Genomic DNA, 8,495 nt, shown 5'->3' on the forward strand with positions numbered 1-8,495 from the left:
AGCCTCGGCACTGCGGCTCAAATTAAAATTATGAGAGAACCTTCATCGGTGTTTACAGGTCTATGGTTCGTTATCTATCTTTGGTTGCGTTCAGAAGAGTACAAGATTGTGTTATGGAAGAATAAAGAATTTGAAGACCTTGAAGATTTGTTGGTACCTTTTAGACTTTATTTTGTAATTGTTGAGGTTAGCCCGTGTATTTCTACCATGTACTATTTGTTACTATGAATATATGTGGTATTGATTGTCAAAAAAATGTGGCACACGCTCGCCACTGTAGGCATTTGCTCCAGGAAAATGTCCAAAATAAATCTTGAACTTGTAGACGTTAGCCAAGGATGGCAATGGGCAGGGTATGGGTTGGGTAGAGCAATACCATACCCATACCCGTATAGTGGATGGGTACAAACTTCTACCCATACCCGTGCCCATGGGTATAAAATTTTACCCATACCCATACCCGGCGGGTACCCGTATCCATGGGGTACCCGGTGGGTAGGTCAAATTGTACACAAGTCACTCGCAATTTTACATTTACCAGTAACAAATTCGATTAAAAAATAAATTATCTCAACTCGATAACAAATAGTCTAGTACATAACAATTTAAAAAATATGAAAATCCCATTCTCATATAGTAACTCATAAGTAAACAAAAGTGGCGTGTCACGTAAGAAATTGACAATAAATGCGCAGGGTATGGGTATACCCGCGGGTACAAAACTATACCCGTGCCCTACCCATGACTTAACGGGTAGGGTATAGGTACTACACATGGGCATGAAAGTGTACCCATACCCTGCCCATACGGGTACGGGGGTACCCGTGGGTAAAATTGCCATCCATTGTTAGCTAAACTGAACCCTGGAATCTTAATCCCTGAAATTGGCACACCGAACTTTTGTATCCCAGTCTATTTGAAACCTTGGAGAAGTTTCAGCTGGAATTCGCTCATGTGGCAATGTTATTGCTTCTATTAGTACTAGATGATACCCCGCGCGTTGCGGCTGGATTGAGTAGATACATATTGTAGAATTATAAAAATAAAATTTAGACATGTATTGATTAAGTATTAATAATGTTATAAAGATAAATATTTGTTGAGTGTCTAACAAATTGGTACAGGTGCAAAGGAAAATGGCACTAAGTTTATTCATTGAAACTTGTTTGAAAACTTATAAAATGTGGTTTGATCTTACAACTTGTTCTATGTCACCATCCTCATCAGTCTGACATTTTTTTTATCTACCAAAATAACTTTAAGTTATGTTAGAAACTTTGAATCTATATATATTAAAGGCACACATCAATTAATTTGGAATTGCACTAATTACTGTTAAAAATATGGAATGAGATTAATTAATAACCACGGTCATATATGTTTTATCAAAGCAAAGTAAAACTTGGTTCAGGTCTGAAGCATGACGTCTCGTAAAACATCAAATTGTTGCACTGAACACTAAAGTTACACCGAGCATGTCCAGTAAATGAGTGGGAAAAATTCTCACCTCAGTGACAGTGGTTTCCAAAATAAATGATGGATGGACCACATTTTGCCTCATCAGCCATCAAAATGTCAACTGCATATGAACTACTTGTAAAGTACTCTAATAGCAGGTCCAACAACAATAAGATTTAAACATTAGAAGATTTGAAAATTAGATGACAGTACATGAGGCCAAAGATATCATGGAAATAGAAAACACTAACCTATGCTTCTTGAATCGGTCCTCCTTGGATAAGTAACTAAACTCGGCTGCCATATTCTGCTACAAAAAAGATATTGTAACAAAAGTACCTAAGGAAGAACATGGTGATATTTTGTAATGCATAGGTGAACCATGAAAACAAAATTGTGTAGACTAAAGGTCATACACAGCTGGGCACAACAACAACTAACCATCTTCCTCCAACTGGGCAGGATGTACCAGGCAAGAAAAGATGTCTACATGCGCAAGATCAATATCAGTTAAGACAGTTTATAACGATATGTCAACTTGTTAATAGAGAAATAGGAAGCTCACAAATTTATGATGAACCTGTTGGGAATAACACATTATCGTAAGAATGAAAATTTTATCTTTACAAACTGTTAGGAAGAGCATTTCTAAAAACCTTTTTATTTTTATATAATGACATAATGGGGACAACGTGTCCATACGAACTTGTTGGGAGTAACAAATAGCAAACTTGTATATTTTTAACTTTCAGGACGACATAGGTCCAGATTCAGATATATAAAATGTATTGTCTTTCTGGCAAATACTTGGCGGGCATCATAACATTCCCCATCATCTGTACTATCACTGAAAAAGTGATAGGAAAACAAAGAAATATATTAGCAATCAATCAAACATTTGTGTGTGACAGATGAAAAACAAATCTGCACTGTCAACTCGAAAGAGATATCTGTTACTTTATGTCCATCTGAAAGATCAGAAGTAACTGATATAGAAAACACTTGCAACAACACTTCTTTATGTTCAAGCGAAGGACCAGAAGTGATCAAACACAATCAATTGAGAAAGAGAAATATCTATGCCATTTGGTGAAAAGCTGAAAGCTAGAGAATAGGATGTGCGGCAGTGGGGAACGAGATGCTAAACAGCGAGGCGAGATCCTCTTCGTGGGGAAGAGAGGCCACACGGGATCAGCATTGCTGCTGCTATCCTACTGCCCCATCTCCATTCCCCTATGCCTTGGGCACACTGGCCACCAGGAAAGTGAAATCTGCAAGCAGCCGCGACAGTAGAGGCAACATACAACTTGGTCGCCGTGTCCACTGGAAATTTAGAATGGGTGTAGATGTTGGTTTATTTAGATGGCACCATTAGTTTGAGGTTGTGTCTTTTTGTAAGGAATAGTGAAGAAGAGGAAGACACAAAGACAGTATTGATGAGAAGTAAGGAAGAGAGACGCTAAAATCCATAAAGAAGAAAACTCTTGGAATTCTGGAAGACTTGCAGCTCATAGTAAAACTATTGCAAAAAATTAATAAAGGCATAAATTATGAGAGAGCTGAAACACATGCCATGGTGGTATGATGATGTGGCATGCTTGCATGTTGAGAGAAATCATGTAGTGGGGATTTTCTATTTAGACTAGTACAAATGTCCGTGCGTTGCCACGGGGCAACAATACATGTAAACTGATTTTAAAAATCCGTCTACAACACAATTCCATATTGTATGAGATTAAATGGCGGGCATCAGCCTGTCTCATGCGCTATCTCTTTTTCCTGAAATGACACATGAGAGGTGAAGCTTCCTCCATGCAAAAGAAGCGCGAACACTAAAAGCTCCACCGCAAGACGATAACTTTTTGAAAAAATACGATCCAATACACAATCAAATGTGCAATGAATAATGTTCTTAGTGTATTGGAGAATCAATGATCTAATTGTTTTGTTATAATTTGATCTCTTTTATATTGTTTATCTTTTTTTTACCAGCATCCAAGACAACAAGAATATGGATGTTTTTAAGCAAGTAAATAGCAATGGCGGGATAGTCTGCTATCACGGCAAAGCTAAGATAGATACGAAGCTGCTTAGTGTTGAACTGAAAAATGCATATGCAATGCACGGCTCCATCCATATAAATTCAATTTGTTGCGCTCAAGCATAAATAATATTAAAACCCATACCGATCAGGGTATAATTTGAAAATATCCAATTTTAGACATTTAATTTTCTAGATATAAGAGGCTCTTGAAGGTCGAGATGGCAATGCTTCCACAACATAGCTTAATGCAATGCATAACCTGGAAAAATCATTACATGTATTACAACACACTGTTGCTCTTATTGCTTGTCTTCAACTCGGCAACCTCTTCTTACCGGCATGTCTCCTTTCCCTTCTTATGTTGAGCATTGTAATTTGTATCCACGACACCTTTCTTCTCTTTCTCCCTCTACAAGCATAATACCACATGATTTTCAATTAGAATTTTATTTAATTTGGCAGAAAACTGATTTGTTGCTATTATATATAGCCAAAAAGTTCTCACTTACTCTAATCAATCAGTTCAATTGTATTACAAGCGTTGACACAATAGTACATGCCTAGAAGGACATGGTCTTACCTTTGATATGGATTTAAAAGGAGAAAGAGCAACTGACAAGGTAGCGACTTGTCAATGCCTACAGATTGTAGATTAGGGTTCTCAGGAAAGTAGAGGACAAGTAGATCTCGAGGGTTCAGCCGGAAAAGTACTCGACTGCTAGAAAACTAGGGTTATGTTGACAATAAAATCGATGCCCTCTTCCTCCCTCGACTCCCCCTTATATAGGAGGCGGAGCCGAGGGTTTCGTGATGTACAAGTTACAAAGACTGGGAGACTCTTTGAGTTCGTCCCGTAATACTTACAAGTCATTATTCTAATACAACTCTATCTTTCCAAACTATCTCTTAACTGGGCTTCTGGGCTTCATAAACTTCGGGTCGTGGGCCTTCAGTAAACCCCGGGTACCATCTTCGGCAGGCCCATTGGGGATGCCTATGTCAGTAGCCCCCGAGAATTTTGCTTGAATCGAAGAATCAGGGAAAATCTCCATCATTACAATTAACACCTGATTTCTTCGAGTTACTAAATAACTTTCATAAAACAATCATATATTGTACAGGGATAACGGTAGTTGGGGCTGGTTCATCTGACGGATCAGGTACCAGTTAACTGCTCTTGTGGCAATCCCGCAAAAATCTACTTTAAGATCAAGTCCCTGGACATGATCTCGGTATACTGGCGTAATTCGACATGCGCCGCTTAAGGTCTTACCATATGCCGAACTCCAGTCATGTTTTATCGGGTACCTAATGCGTCCGTTAGGATTTTTCTTCGCATATGTTGATACGGAAAAAAGAAGCAGAGCGCATTCGGGTGCGATGCCACGCCGCGCAGGACGGATCCTGAGGTCTTACCTTCTCAAAGTATTGCGGCATTCAGAGATTAAGTCGCGACTGAGGCGCTCTGAGAATATATTGTCGAGTGCCTTTTTCGGCTGCTGGAATAGCACATTTGTTCGAGTCATATGATGACTTATATATTTTTTTATCCTCCCGATGGGAGTATATGAAGAGTTATATCATAACTCGAAATATGCTCACCATAACTTCTTCAATTTCATCGGGTACGCGACCAGCGTTCCCGATGGGAGTAGCCCCCGAGGCTACAGCCAAGTGCTTGTACTTGGTTGTAGGCTCACCTTTTTATTGCCTTTGTCGCTATATTGTCAATTCTTCTAGTACTTCCATCTTTTATCGGGTGCGCGACCAGCGCTCCCGATGGGAGTAGCCCCCGAGGCTACAGTCGAGTATTTATACTTGGCTGTAGGCTCATGTTTGTCTTTTTTGAATCATCTTCATATCAAACTTCTTCTAAAAGTAGCCCCCGAGCATTTGAACAAAAACTTGTATTTGATCAAAAGCTCCCGAAATTACCAATAATACTTCTCTGTCGCCAATTCTCCAAGCACTGTAGCCGAAATTTCTTTATAGTGACATCAACACTGACGATAGCCACGATCGCTGTATTGGGAAGGTGCGGGTCCTGTCCTGTCACTAACCCGTGGGTCCTTAATACTGCGTCGCGTGACACATTACACGGGTGGGGACACACTCTGGCACGCGCGCTGTAGCGCCTTTCTAGTTACCTCGTAGTAAAAAGACCTTTTTACTCATGGAAACACGTGTAAGGCGTTGGATCCGTTTCTCCATCATCCAACGGCGCAGCGGTTCAGTGGCTCGCTATAAGTAACCATCTTATTCCTCAATAATCCCATTCGATGTGCCGCGCTTCTATCCTTTCTCTCTCCCAAGCCTCCATTGCTGCAACCAAGCTCCTGCGCCCGTGCTCGTCCTCAACCTCTCCAGCGCTCACGTTGATGCCACCACGGGAGAGACTCACAAAGCACACCGCTCCAGGAATCGGCATGGCGACGGGGGATTTGGAGATTTCTGAGTGGGAGAGATCCAAGATCTCGAACCAGGACAAGAACCTGCTCAAGAAGCTTGGGCTGACGAAGAAGGACGAGGTGCTGATCTTTCCAGGGGAAGAAAGCTTCCCGACGCCCCGCATCGGATACCGGGTAACTTTCGTTGACCACCTCATCCGCGGCTTGTCCACTCCCATCCACGAGTTCCTCTGTGGATTACTTTTTGTCTATGGGTTGCAGCTACACCAGCTGACTCCCAATTCTATCCTCCATATATCCATCTTCATCACCCTGTGTGAATGCTTTCTCGGGACTCCTCCAAATTGGGGCATGTGGAAACGCATCTTTCTTGTTCGCCGCAACAGCTCCCACAACATCGCCTACAATGTAGGTGGTGTTGTTATTTGCGTCCGTCCCGATGTCGAGTATTTCGATGTCAAATTCCCCGATTCCGTCCAAGGGTGGCGCAAAAGATGGCTATACATCCGCGAGGAGTACAGCAACTCGCAAGATTACAATATCGCGTCTTTTGACGGTAGCGCAAAAAATCCTTCGACGTCGATCATGGGATGCTGAAGCTACCGAAGAAGAGAAAATGGCGACAGATGCGCTGATGAAGCGCATCCATGAGCTTCAGAATACCCGTGGCAAGGAACTGTCGGGTATTCAGATTACTGCGTACTTCCTTAGGATCGTGGTGCAGCCTCCGTGAGCTCGCAAAACCCCCTCTGGATGTATGCTGGCGAAAAAGACGCGGACCGCGTATCCAAGGATCTTTCGGTGAAGGATTTGGAGAAACTTGTCCGACGTATTTCGTCGCTGAGCAAGAAAGACACAATTCCAACCTCTTGTCGCGTGGAACCGTACATCGGCACCAACGCCCTCCCCAAGGTAGATGACTTGTCCTCTCAAATTTATGTTTTTTCGACTACTATCTTGCTTAACTTTCTGTTGGTGGAAATTTTCCTTCTACAGAAACATCAAGTTTTATCCTCCCTGCCTCCCCTACCTGAAGATGGAGAGGTCGACGAACGAGCCGTCGTTACCGACGATTCGCAGGGTACTTCTCGCGCTGAGAGTGAAGTCGCGGGATCTCACATATCCGCGGCTTCCTCTGAAAAAGAGACAGAATCCGATGCTTCCGAATCAATGCACTCTATCCCTCCTGCTGCTTCCCAGGGAACAAGAGAAAGAGGGGTGATGTCGAAGATTCCGGTACCTCCAAACCCGGTGGATCACCTGCCGAGAAAACTTCTCCCAAGGAAGAGGGTGCCTTCTGTCCTTATGAGGATGCCATCATTAGCTCGTAAGCTTATCTGCCTCCTCTTTCTTTTTATATATTTCTTGTAAATACTCTTATGTTATCTTTTGCGGATAGTGGCGAAGAAGAAGAAGAACCACCCGCCAATGTGACTGCTCCAACGAGCACGTCGCAAACTTTAGTTCTTTCGGAAACTCGCCGAGCAACAGAGGAGACCTCATCTCCTCCTCATCAAGATTTGGAAACGTCGACTCCTGTCGTCAGCCCCCGAGCCCCCTCGCCAAAGAGAGCGAGGCTTGAACTTGGCGAGAAACACGACTTGGCCGGGAGTTCGACGACCCCTCCCTTGGATGATGTAAGAACCCTTGCAGCTGTTTTGTATTGTCTGTCGAGTTTTTTCCGATCTGAACCTTTCTATCGTCTTTCTTTCTACAGCCTCTGATGAAACACTTAATCAGTCTCGGTACTCAATTTATTGGGTACCGTGACACTTCGAAAGTTTGAAAGGTACACCTTCATGTGGATAAAATATCTTGTTTTTCATCGCGTAGACTATATTGCAATCTTTATCTTAACTCTCATGCCTTGTTTACTTCCGCTAGAGGCTCTCGCCAAAGCTAATAAACGTGTTGATGATCTCGCCATCAAGCTTGAGAAAAGTGAAAAGGCTCGCGAGAAAGCAGAAGAAGACGCTGCCTCTATTGAAGATCTTCGAAAAAGCTTCATCACGCTGAGACTCCTTTGAGCGAGAAAACGGCTCTTCAAATTGCGCGTGAAGAGGCCATCATACGCCGCCTGGAGTCGCAAAATCGGCGTTGTGTCAGTAAGTTCTTTTGAGCATTGTTCTCGAGCTTCTTCTAAGATTGGCTCTCCACATATTGTTTTTGATGAACCCGAATTTTGTTTCAGCAGGAAAAATTGGTGATGATTTTGCCCTTCAGGAAGCCGAGGACGATCATCTTATCGATGCCCTCTCCATCCTTGAACTTCACGGGGATCTGGCGCGTAGCAGTATTGTCGATGCGCGGACCGCATTCACGCGCCTCTTCCCCTACTTCTTCCCCAAGCAAACACAGCCAACTACCTTCTCTGAGCTTGCTAAACGCTTCCTTCCCAAAGAAGATCTTGGTTTGGCTTTTCGACCGGAGAGCTTGAAGGTTGGGGTCGAAGGTACCATAGCGCTGGTTGCCGAGAGCCAGCAAACTGTCGACTGGGCGAAGGCTGGCGGCACAGGGAAGATCAACAAGGAGAAGTAGAAATCCTTGGTGAAAGCTGCCAAGCCACACTCTAAGAAGATCCTCGC

The sequence above is a fragment of the Lolium rigidum genome, chromosome 5 (assembly GCF_022539505.1).
Source record: "Lolium rigidum isolate FL_2022 chromosome 5, APGP_CSIRO_Lrig_0.1, whole genome shotgun sequence".
Taxonomy (NCBI): domain Eukaryota; kingdom Viridiplantae; phylum Streptophyta; class Magnoliopsida; order Poales; family Poaceae; genus Lolium; species Lolium rigidum.